This window comes from Fukomys damarensis, unplaced genomic scaffold, assembly GCF_012274545.1.
Source record: "Fukomys damarensis isolate Sample0158 unplaced genomic scaffold, DMR_v1.0_HiC HiC_scaffold_11, whole genome shotgun sequence".
In the NCBI taxonomy this organism is placed as follows: Eukaryota; Metazoa; Chordata; class Mammalia; order Rodentia; family Bathyergidae; genus Fukomys; species Fukomys damarensis.
In genome coordinates, this window is record NW_022900923.1 from 685,914 (window position 1) to 698,665 (window position 12,752).

Consider the following 12,752-nt stretch of genomic DNA (forward strand, 5'->3'; position numbering starts at 1 on the left):
TGAAGCAAAGGACACTCCCTTAATAAGTGGTTCTGGAAAACCCGGCGTCACCAGGCAAGGACAAGTCGAGTCTCCCCTCTCCCAGCATGTATAAAGCTCAAAGCCAATTAAAGACTTAATGGAACCCAACACTGTAAAACCACTAGAAGAAAACACAGGGCCTATGGCACACATGCCACATCCGGCACACAGAGGCCTCTCTGTTGGCACAACAGCCAAGTCGCCCAACAACCGAGCACCAGATAACAAACAGTCGTTTTTCCCTAAACTAAACTTCAATATTCAGGTTTAATTGTAGTGTTAGCACTTTGCAATAAATAAGTGGGTCTGGGGCTGCAATTTGGGCACTCAGTCCCTAACAGGTTCACTGTCACCGCTCCATAACATTAGTCAGGCAAGGAATTACGGACAAGAATGTAGAGGCGCAGGCGACAAAAGCAAAAGCATACCAACGGATTCACAGCAGACTAAAACACTTGTGCACTCAAAGGAAACAATCAATAGATTAACACGAGAACCTACAGAATAGGAGAGAATATTTACAAACTATTCATCTAACAAGCTATTAATTATCCAGAATATATAAGGAATTTCTTAAAGCTCAGCAGCAAAAAACACCCAATTGAAAAGCGATCAGACGATCTGCATAGACACTTCTCAGAAGACAGCAAATGGTCAAGAGCATACGAAAATCTCTCGGCGTCACTTGTTGTCAGGGAAAGCAAATCAAAATCACAGTGAACTGTTCTCCCACCCGGGTTAGAAAGGTTACAGTCAAATGACGAGGAACGATGGGTCTGGAGGGAGTGTGGAGAGAGCAGAGCTACACAATTTAGTGGGGATACAAATTAGCAAAGCCACTGCGGAACAGAGCACAGCAGGGCCTCAGAAACTAAAAGTGAAACTGCTGTGTGTCCCAGCAAACCCTCCGGCCGGTGTGTGTACAAAGGAGGTCAGACTGATTCACTGCAGAGCCCTGCACACCCACTGATTCTGCAGCACCAGTCATCACAGACAAGGTCCAAGATCACCGAAGTGTCTACTGAGGGATGAATGAATAAAGAAAAATAATACACAAAATGAATCCGCTCAGCCATGAAAAGGACAAAACCCTGTTTGTGGCAACTTGGATAGACCTGGCTTACACGACATAAACCAGACACAGAAAGACAAATACTTAAGGTTTTCACACATAAATGGAATCCAAATCAGCCAAGCTCAGGGAAGGAGCCAGCAGAAAAGAAATTAACAGAGGCCACAGGGGCAGGGGCGGATGAAGAGTGACTGGGCAATGGCTGCAGAGTCTCACCAGCGGGAGAAAAGGTCCTGGTCCTTCACTACATAGAGCAATGTTTACAAAAGTGAACAAGACCGTATCACAGAATTCACAAGAGCTGGAGAGGAAGTATGCAAACACAATGAAGCACATGGCACATCTCACAGGGGCACAATCATCACCTGCCAAGGAAAAAGCTGTGCCGTATACAGTGGCGCACACCTGTAACCCCAGCTACTTGGGAGGCTGAGGCAAGAAGATCCCAAGTTCAAGCCCAGCCCGGGGAACTTAGTGAGACCTCATCTCAAAATAAAGAATGGAAAGGGCTGGGGAAGCTCCGTGTCAGAGTGTATGCCTTGCATGGGCAAGGCCCTGGGCACTCTCCCACCCCAGCACCAGTAACAACAGCTGTGACACCGGCTTCAAACACGAAGGAAGGCTGAGTGGGGGAATCGCGGCATGGCCGCCGTCACAGCTGTCAGACCCCTGCCACGGAGCGGAGCGAGGGTGCCAAAGTGCTCATCCAGCAGCGGTCGTGGGCCAGACAGGGCTCATACCAGCCATGCCTCCATTCTGCAGCTCACCAGGGTTTGGGTGCACCGAATTCCCATCCTCTCTCCAGCCTCGGCTCACACAGGAGGAGGAAAGGACTCAGGGAGAACACTTCAGTGTTAATTCCTTATCTGCATTGAAAAATACTAATTTTCTTTTCATAAGCGAGGTCTTATGTTACAAATCAATTCAATGTAATATTTATAGGAGTGGACATTAGAACAGAAATTAAACACAGCCCGGCTGGCTTCACGGCTTTCTATTGGTACACACTGGTCCCGAGATTCATGGCCCCTTGCAGACGGATCACCCCTCGTGCTCTGGTCACTGTCGCCCTCCTGCCCGTTTCACATTTGCGGGTCAGTGTGTGCAGCGCCAGTGCCGACACCTGGGGAGGGTGGACAGAGAGCAAGCTTGGAGCAGGAACCCCTGGCCAGGTCAGGACCATGGCTACCTTAGGTCCTGCACAAATCTGTACGATGCCATAAAGCCCTTACTTTGCAACTGGTGACAGGACTCTCGAGTGCTAGGTCTTCTTGGCCCTGGCTTGAGGGTTGGGGCAGTGCCTGCAGCTCACTCTTCTGTGTGGGAAGGCTGGAGCCACAGGGCTCTCCCGCGGAACTGTGGGGTTTGGTGCCCCCTGCTGTCCCTTCCCTGCCAGCCCCTGAAGCCCAGAGAGCCGAGCTTCCCAGGGATTTCACTGCCAGACTGGATGGCAGGGAGGAGGCAAAGCGCACTGTGAAAGACGGAGCTGGGAGCAGGGGAGGGTCCGAGCAGAGCTGGCTTAGGAAAACTCAAGATGGGCTTCGGAAAGTAAGCAAGGGTTGCTGGAATGCAGTGAGCAGACATGAAGGCTCACCCTGAAGAGTCCCTGCAGGGCATTGGCTCTCTCTAGGCAGGTGAGTCACCGCCACTCAGCTGGAGACGCACTCAGGCTTGGGTCACAGTAGTCATAGACTGCATAACCCCGCAGATCTTTCCTGGAAAAGCCCGCCCTGCAGGCCTGAAAATGGCCCCGTGCTGGGCCAGGCCAGCGGGAGGAGGCCACGGCTTTGGTGACCACTGTTCAGGAAGCCCAAGAAGAGCTGGAGAGAAAGGCAGAGTTTGTGTTTGTAGTAAGGAGAGCTCTACTCGGAGCTTTAGCTCGGTCACACTCTGCCCACCCAGGCGGACTGCAGGCCACGTGATCAGAGCTGTCCAGAAGGCACCGCATGGCGCAGAGCAGCACCTTCGGGTCACGGCAACACTCAGCACAGAGTGGACGGCCCCAGGCCTCTGGATGCACTGGCTCAGAGCAGCCTGAGTCTGGAGGCACCAAGGTGAACCAGCCCCAGCACATACACCCGGCTCTTGGCGGCTCCGCGAGTCCTACCATGAAAGGAGACCAGGCAGTCCTGCCTGCAGATACCCTGTCAGCACAGCACCGCTGCCAGGGGCATTGGGGTCCACACACAAAGGCTGCCAGATCGGAAAAATATTGTGTGCGACAAGTGCTTAAGTAGAACTTCTTATGGTCCAGACACTGTTTTAATAGCCACAAAACACTAATACATTTAACTAAATGCTCAGGACAAACCCCACCAGCTAAGTGCTGTCACCCTCGATTACAAGGGGTAGACTGAGGCGCGGAGATGCTCAGTCTACCCAGGGTCATGCTGCCCTGGCGTGGCAGATTCCAGGTTTGAACGCCTTCTGTGTGGCTCCAAGTTCTGCCTCATGTGCCTGGCACACGTTTTTTGGGTTGTTCGCATTGTTCTGCCATGGAATCCCTGCTCCACACACTTTTAAGAACTGGTACTGCACTTCTCATGTAGATGCGGGGTTTGTTGAGAACTAAAACATGATCATTTCTCCCCAGTCCAAGGCCGGGTAGGGTCTGATTGCTTAATCCATGTAAAATTCCAGTATGGAAAAGGGTCTGATGTAAAACAACCCATGCCATCTTCCCAGGGCACTGCCAGAGTATGCCGTGCTTGCTGCCTCCAACCTCAGCTGCTTTAAAGAGGCCAGACTGGGCTCACAGGGACAGCAGCCTCCTTGGCCCGCTGGCCCTCTCACAAAAGCCCTGCATAACAAGTACAGACAGAACCCCCTCCCACATCAGAGCTGGCAGTGTCCTGCAGGTCCACAAGGGCCAGAGGCAGGCAGGGGAGGACCGGGAGGGCGAGGGATACACTGGTGTCCTTGCTTTGCCAGAACACACTCACACACCACTGCTCTGCACACACAGGCCTGTGTGTGTGACAAGGGCATGCACACAATGACGGGGTGTATGCCTGCCTGGTGACGCTCCATGCTGCACAACTAGTGCCTTGGTTTCCTTTAATGCCAGCTGCCTTCATCACAAAGGAATTTCGTTCCCACGAGATTCACTGGTCCCAAATGACTCGCTGCCCTGAGATCATGATAGTTCAAAATGCTGCAAATCCAGATTCCTTAAAATAAGGAAATCACCTGCTCCGGCTAGGGGAGGGAAGAAGGTATTTTCAAAGTGCACAGAGAGGAAGCGAGTTCCTCTGGAGAAGCAGCCAAATGCTGAGTGTCCTGAGCCACAGAGACAGCAGAGTCCCCGCACCCCGGCTTTTTGTGACCAAGTTTACGGATCTCCTTACAGCAGGGTCCCCAAGGTAATGGAACCAACGGCTCAGAGTGTGTCCTGCATGCAAGCCCTTGTGACCGTGAGGCACGGAGGACATGAAAATGAACCAGGCCTCACATCAAGCCTTCCTGGGTCTACATCCAGGCTCCACTGGGCCATGGGTCAGGTTCACATCCTTGAGCTCTCGCTTTCTCAGGGCCAGTGCCCGCCCAGGGGGACATCAGGGAGGTGACAGGTGAGCGGTGAGGGGAGCGCCCTTCCTGTGAGGGCAGGGTGGGTGGGAAGTGAGAAGGTGGTGATGTGGGGTGCCCACGCCAATCCCGTGAGGAACACAGTCACCGCGCACTGCAAACACGGACTGGCACAAACTTGACAGAAGAATAACGAGAGGCCAGCATTGGAAGTGGCATCATCCTGCGAGGTTACAGGTAATGGCAAGGGGGGTTCCACACTGAACCCCTCAGCCCAAGGCATGGTGTGGAGGGAGCTCAGGGTACTTGTGGAGCTTCTCCTGGGGCAGGGGCAACGCAGTACTCCTCTATCTGCCTGGTGAGGACACTGCCATCCCCACTGCCCAGATGAACACACTGAGACCACCAGGGCCAGTCACAGAGCTCATGTCGGTCGCTGGACACCGGCAGTGAGTCTGGGAACCCTGGACATGAGGACACGTGACAGCTAAGGCTGAGGAAGACAGAGGTGCCCGGACCAGCACCTGGGACATCGTGGAAGAAAGGAGTTGGCTTAAAGGGAGCATGGATTTGGCCAGGTAGCAGGAGGGAGAGGAGACAGTGAAGCACCAGGCAGCCTCACTGGGGGCCACCAGGCAGAGGGCAAGGAAAGCTCAGGAAGATGCTGGAGGGGCCGTCACCTCAGCGGGCCAGCGCACCTGTCACACCACACAGCTGCTCACAAAACTCTGGCGGCCTCTCCCCTGCCCTGCCCCAACCCGCATCTCAGCCTCCCTTCACTGCCGCACCCACACCCAGTGGTCCCCATGGTTGTGGCTCAGTTTGCCAGGCCTGTGGCCACGTGGCTGGCACCAGCAGCCTGAAGCAGAGGTGGCTTTCGCCTATCTCCTGGCCCAGCTGTGCTTCGCAGGACAGTCATGGCCACGGCCCTGCCCTTCACCAGCACCAGGCTGCCTGAAGTCCCAGAGTTGTGCAGGGAGAGATTGGGAGGCCCGCCCTGTAGGTGGCCCACGCCCTCCTCGACTGGGGCACAGGGCTGTGTCTGTGCAGGGAGGCGGGTGACAGTCACAGAGAAGGGAGAAAGAGATGGGCCTAAGACCTGTGGCTCAAACTGCATAACAAACATGATTTTAAGTACACAAAATTAAATTTGATGCAACGTTGATGCATTTCGTTCTGAGTGCTGAACAGGATTGTAACGCAAACTGTGATACAAAGCGATGTACCCGCTGCCCCCCCAGAGCTGTGGCCACGCCCACCATGGCACAGCGCGCCTCCTCTCTGTCGCCCCACTCATGTGTCCTTCCCAGTCCCTTACTCTGCTCCCTGAATTTTGGCCCATCTTCCCAACCACCTCTGCCCAGAGGGAGAGGAAGGAAAGCAGCTCCTCAGCCAGCCAATGTCTTCGCTGCTCCTGGAGACACCCAGTAGTGAGGACCCTGGCGAGGAGACGTCCCAGCTAAGGGTCCACACAGAACGCAGTGGACCAGGTTGGCCAGGGCCCCAGCTGGAGGACTAGCAAGGATGGCAGGAAGGGTGAGCAAACAGCCTCAGTGGTAAGGCCTGGGCTGGCGCCAGCCACACACTGCGACTCTGGGGACCTGGGCTCTTCTCCCCACCTCCCCATGGACTCCTGGCCGCTGTGCTACATGCATCTCCTTTCTCAGCAGAGGGACAGCGGGCCCCTGAACCGCTCCCCGACAGACTGGATCCCTGGACTTTATGTAGTACTCCTGGGTTCAGCCCAGTGGGGTCCCCGCGTGCCGCCCCTGTTCCCCAGCACAGCACCTACCCTCCTCCAGTCTCCTCTGTGGAAAATCGCCCCAGTGGGGACTTTGGTCACAGGCAAATTCTGCACAGAACACAGCCACACTTGGGAAGACCCACGGCGGGGTGGCCCTGGGCCAGTCACTTCCTCGGCTCCAGGTCTTCATCTTAAACTGAATGTGACAACAGCCTCCATGTCCTCAGCTCGAAGGAAAGCAAATGAGACCGAAGGAGAACAGAGGCAGGGGTGGTCCAGGGCCTCCTGCTGCCAGCGCATGGCGGGGATCCGCCCTTAACCAAGATCCCTTCACATGACGAGCGCTCAACAACCATGACCCATGCCCACACGCACCACTTGGGAGTTTGGGCGCTGAACAAGACGCAAAACCTCGCAGCCAGTCAGTGTTGGATTAACAAATGCCTCTGAGACAGGAGACTAGGGCGCGCAGAGCCAGCTGGGAAAGCAGACGCGATCGCGTACAAGACCCCGGACACATGCGCAGAGCAGTTCCCAAAGCCCTGCCGCGTCTTCTCGCGAGAATTCCAGCAGGTTTTCCGTAGACTGCCTGGCCAGCCGGCACCCTGAGGTGTGGGGTCCCCTGCAGCGCCTCTGGGCACCCGGATGCGGCTGTTCTGCCGGTTCCCTGGAGATCTGGACAGTGTCAAAGGACGCATTGCCTGCCCTGTGCCTCTGGGGTGTTCTCATCGCTCTTTTCTCTTTTACTCAACCCAACCTCGCTCTGTAGAGCCAGTTTCTCCCTCGCTCTTACTTACACTTTTTCAAATAAACGTTGCCATCGTTTCTTGTGTGTGTGTCTGTTTTTCAATTCTTTGATCGAGAGAAGAACCTGGAATCCAACTCCAAGGAGAGGTGAGCACCACAAAGCCGGTAACGTTCACTTGGCGAGCCGATTTTAGGAGACGCCCAGGAACGGTTACACAGGAGACAGGATCCCTGCGTGCGCCGGGGAGTGCAGGGACAGGGTCTGGGCTCGGATGAGAGCACAGCAGGCCCGGGCCGGGCAGAGCCTGACGTGCGGCTGCTTGGGCCACATGGGAGCAGTGAGGCGGCAAGGCTGCGTCCTGGGACGTGAGGGCTCCACTGCGTTCTGTAAGTGCCGTGTAAAGGGAGAGCATGCCCGACCCTGGGCGGCCATCTGATCTAAGATCAGTGGGGGATGCAGTCGAGTAGCACCAAGCCCAAAGGGCTGCTGGCAGCCATTCTGAGACAATGAGGCTCAGACGGAAAGGAATTGGATCTTGGGGAAACTGCTGAGCGGCTGGGTCAAGTCTGGCCTGAAGCTCAGGCTGACACTGGACATTCTTTAACCCAGTAGGGAAAAATCCTGTTATGTAAGCCAGTTATTCTCTGTGTTCAAATTTCTCGATATTCACAAAATGACTGCAAGCTCGTAGTGAGACTGAGCTCAGGAACGCATCTGGATTCAAAGATGGCAGCCTCCAGAGCGCTTCCTGAAGGTTTGGTTCAAGAACTACAGAGCAAAGCTCAGGAAATCAAAATGTGAAGTCCAGCGAGCAGGAAGCTGAGCTTCCACAGCCTGCTGTGAGTGAGGCCCCGACGGGTCCTTCCCAGTGAGGCGAGGACACCCCGGGGCCCTGACAGCGTCCACCCAGAGGCCAGTCCAAAACAGCCCTGACGCCCTGGCTCCACCTCAGCCTGTGTAACCACCCAGGACTCGAACTGCCCACCTGGCCGCTGCCCAGGACCTGGGTGCCCCCCATCCGGGGCCCGAGGTGACTCCAAGGCCATCCTTCCGCTCCTCTGGTCAGAGGTGGAGTGCCGTGACCGACATGATGCCAATGCAGGGGACACTCTCCTGCGATGAAGGGCAAACTGAGCAACACAGCAATGTGGATGGACTTCAGGAAATTAGGGGAAAAGACAAAGAATGGCTACTGTTAGGCCTCACAACAACAGCCCTCAAGCACGGCATTTTTAGCATCTTGGATGATTTTGATTTTGTTTGTTGTTGTTGTATCATACTGTGGGTTGAACCCAGGGCCTTTGCAGGGACCTACAACTCTCTTCTTTAATTTTCAGACAGGGTTTCTTGGTTGCCTAGGCTTGTCTCAAACCTGTGATCCTCCTGCCTCAGCCTCCACATCCAGATGACACTCAGCAATCTGACCTGAGGACATTATAAGGTCTCAGGACCAACCTGGGTTCCCTTCCCGCCCAAATGCATGTGGCCACAGAGGTAGTGGGGATCCGCATCTCTGAGCTGTCATCAGCCCCCACCCTCAGGGGAAGAAAGGTGCTGAGCCACTGCCCTCTCCTCGGTCCCCACGAGAGTTACCACTGCCTGCTCTGAGCCAGGCTGACTTTGTTCTCCAAGGCTGCTGGGTTCCCCCAAGCTCACTGCTTCCCTGAAAGTCGAGTGTGGGCTTAGCACATCCCCAGTGCTGAGAAAACAAAGACCTTTGATGTCTTTTTACAGCTGCATCTGCGATGTCCCCTGACTCCTCCCAGCACCCAGGAAGTGCCGCTTCTCCTGGCTCTGCAGGTGGGGGCCCCACGACACCCGGGAAAGCATGACCCCTACTCTCCCTGCTGCACCAGTGTGCTGCAGCATAAGCCTCGGCCCTGGGCTCTTGCGAGACATGAAGACCGCCGTCCTCAGGTGGGTTGGTGTGTTCCCCAGGGTGCGCAGTCATCACCACAAGTCTAGAGTGCTCACCCAGAGAGAATCTCAGCGCCTTCAGCGGCCGTCTCTGCCCTGAGGCTTCCGCTCCTCTCTCCATGGGTGTGGTGTGTGGACACTTGTAGAACCATGCAGTATGTGGTGTTCTTTTGTGATCAGCTTCTTTCGCTGAGTGGTCTGACTCATCCATAGCAAGTAGTAACACTTCACCCCTTTTCCTGTCTGCATACTACTCCACTGTGGGGATGGAGCACTTGCTGTTTGTCTGCTCTCCCATCCAGGGACTCTTGGCTTTCACCATGTGGCTGCCATGAATAACGCTGCTATGAACACGAGTGCAAGCATCTGCGTGGATAAGTTTACAATTTCCAGGGGAACCCCAAGAGCCCCTATGTGCTCCAGACCCAGCTAAGCCCCGGAGGACCACTTGACAGCTGAGGTTCTGGACTCCCACCATGAACCTGAGGCTTTGCCCAGCTCCCTCCGCCCACCTGCACACCTGTTACATCTGCAGGGACGGCTGCCAAAGTTCTGCGCTGTCCCCAGCCCCTACTCCTTCAGGGTGGCCCTAGAGGGAGGTGGTGAGCTCGTGAGCTCGCTGCCTCTGGAGGGTAAACCGAGTCCCTGCCAGTTCTCTGAGCCCCTCCCCACTCACCCCACCTTGGCCTCCCTCCCCACTGCCATCCTCAGGCCCTGCAGAAGCCAGCAAGCAGCTGCCCAGCCCTGGGTCGCTCTGGACGATTCTGAGGTGCAGCCCCTGTTGGTGGTTTCCTTGCCGTGCAACCATTTGTTGATTCTTGGTATTATTTCTTGTGCAACCGGGATTCTGTTCAGAAAATCTGCCTATGACTACATCTTAAAGTTTTACCTATTTTGTCTTCCAGCAGATGGTTTCAAAATATAGAAATATTTATATTTTTGAATCATTTTTATTTTAGTTTAGAGCATGGTGAGATATGGATCCAGGTTCAATCTCTGGTATGGGGAAAGCCAGTTTTCCCAGCACCATTTCTTAAAGAGACTGCCTTCCCTCCAGTATCAGTATTTGGCCCCTTTGTCAAAGATCAGGTAGCTGAGTTGTTTTTTCATCCTCTATTCCACTGATCCATGAGTCTATTTTTTTGCCAATACCGTGCTGGGGTTTTTTCAATCATTGTAACTCTGCAGTATAACTCTAAGTCCAAGATTGTGGTGCTCCCTACCTTGCCCTTGTTCAGAATTGCTTTTGCTATCCTAGGTCCCTTCTGGTTCTGTATGAATTTTAGGATTGCTTTCTCTAGTTCTGAGAGAAATTCTATTGGTATTTTGGTTAGGACTGTGTTAAATCTGTAGAAAAGTTTCGGAAGTGTTAGTTCTGCCTGTCCAAGAACAGAGATACTTTTCCATTTTCTGATATCCCCTTCAGTCTCTTTTTTCAGAGTTTTGTACTTTTCATTGTAGAAACCAACCTCTAACTTCCTTATTTGGGTTAATTCCTAAGATATTTCATTTTTATTGATGCTGTTGTGAAAGGTATTATTTCCCTGATTTCTCTGTCAGTGTGTTAATTTACTTGTGTATAGGAACACTATTGATTTTTGAGTGTTGACTTTGTATCCTGCTATGCTACTGAATTTGGTTATTAATTCTAGGAGTATTTTGGCAGAATTTTGGGGTCTTCAGTATAAAGCATGTTATCTGCAAATAATACTAATTTAACTTCTTCCTTTCCTATCCATATACCTTTTATTTCTTTCACATCCCTAACTGATCCAGCTAATGTTTTGATGACTAAACGGGTTTCGTGATAGCAGACATCCTTTTCTTACTCCTGATTTCAGCTTCTCTCCATTTAATATGATTTTGTCACTGGTTTGTCATAGATAGCTTTTATCAGATTGAAATAAAGACCTTATCTACCTATTTTCTTCAGGGATTTTTATCATGAATGGATGTTGGATTTTGTCAAATGCTTTTTCTGTGTTCGTTGAGACTATCATGTGATTTTTGTTCTTGCTTCCGTTAATGTGGTATATTACAGTTCTTTATTCTCATATATTGAACCAGCCCTGCATCCTTGGCATGAATCCTACTTGGTCATGGTATATAATATTCTTGATGATTTACTGCATTCTGTTTGCCGGCCTCTTATTGGGGATTTCTGCATCTATGTTCATTAAGGAGATTGGCCTGCATTTCTCTTTTTCAGTTGGGTCCTTTTCTGGTTTTGGAATCAGGGTAATGTTCACTTCCAGGGATGACTTTGGGACTACTGCCTCCCTTTCAATTTCATTAGAGTTTGAGGAGTACTGGTGTTAGATCTCTAAAGTTCTTGTAAAATTTAGCAGTGAACCCATCGGGACCTGGGCTTGTCTTGGTTGGTAGCTTGTTTTTTATTTTTTAATTACTTCTTCAACTTCACTAATTGACATTGGATTATACTGGATTTTTATATCTTCTTGATTCAGATTTGGTCGCTCATATGGTATCCAGGAATCTGTCCATTTCTTCTGAATTTTCAATTTTATTAAAGTACAATTTCTCAAAGTAGTGAGTGATTATCTGGATTTCACCAAAATCCATTTTGATTCATCTTTTTCACTTCTAATTGCATAGATTTGAGTCTTTTCTTTCCTTATTTTGATAAGTTTGGTTAAGGTTTTGTCTATTTTGTTTATTCTTATATAGAATTAACTCTTTGATTCTTTGATTCTATTTTTAGTCTCAGTTTCGTTAATTTATATTCTAATCTTTATAATTTATTTCTTCAAAATACCTTTGGATTTGGATTGTTCTTTGTTTTTACAGGATTTTCAGGTACATCATTAGGTTACTTATTTGAGCTCATTCTGATTTTCTGATGTGGGAATTCACTATCATACACTTTCCTCTTAGAACTGCTTTTAATGTTTCCCATAGGTTCCAATATGTCATATTGGAATTGTTTGATGATAGGAACTATCTATCTGTGACTCACTGATTATTTAGAGGGTATTGTTTAATTTCCATGTGTTTCCATAGTTTCTGTGATACCTTTTGTCATTGATTTCTACTTTCATTGCACTCTGATCTGACAATATGTATGAGATACTTTTGATTCTTTTGCATTTACTGAAGCATTCTTTATGGGCTAGTATGTGGTCCATTCTGGAGAAAGTCTTGTGCTGCTAAGAAGAATGTGTATTATGTTGTGGGTGGAGCACTCTGTAGATGTTTATTAAGTTCATTTCTCTAAAGGTTTAGCTCAACTCTGATATTTCTTTGTTGACTTTTATTTTGTCTAGTTGATACGTCCTTTTATAACAGTGAAGTACTGCGGTCCCCTGCTACAGTTGTATTGGTGATTATCTGATTTTTTTAATTTCTGTTAGTGTGTGTGTGTTATAAAGTTGGCCATGTCAGTATTTGGTGCATATATGTTTATAATTGTTATCTCTTCCTGTTGAATTGTTCCTTTAACCAACATGTAGTGGCCTTCTTTGTCTCTTCTGATCAGTTTTGGCTTGAAATGCACTCATCTGAAATGAGGATAGGTATTTCTGCTTTGTTCTGGTTCCTGTTACATAGAATATTGCTTTCCATCCTTTGATTTTTTTTAATGTTAATTGTTTAATTTAATGTTTCTTACATACTGCATGTTGTTGGGTTTTGTTTCTTAATCCATTCGGCCAATCTGCTGCTTTTTTTTTTTTTTTTTTTTTTTTTTTTTTTTTTTTACAGGGGGT

The 12,752-nt window shown here is 50.5% G+C and overlaps 1 protein-coding gene across 1 annotated transcript in view; it reads right to left on the minus strand.

Moving 5' to 3' along the window:
* Positions 1–6,842, minus strand: part of Cnih3 (cornichon family AMPA receptor auxiliary protein 3) — a 96,904-nt gene extending 90,062 nt beyond the window's left edge. The window contains exon 1 of the mRNA XM_010642438.2: positions 6,411–6,842. The gene's annotated coding sequence lies outside the window, so the exon portion shown is untranslated. The remainder of the gene's footprint in view (positions 1–6,410) is intronic.
* Between the last annotated feature and the right edge of the window lie 5,910 nt (positions 6,843–12,752).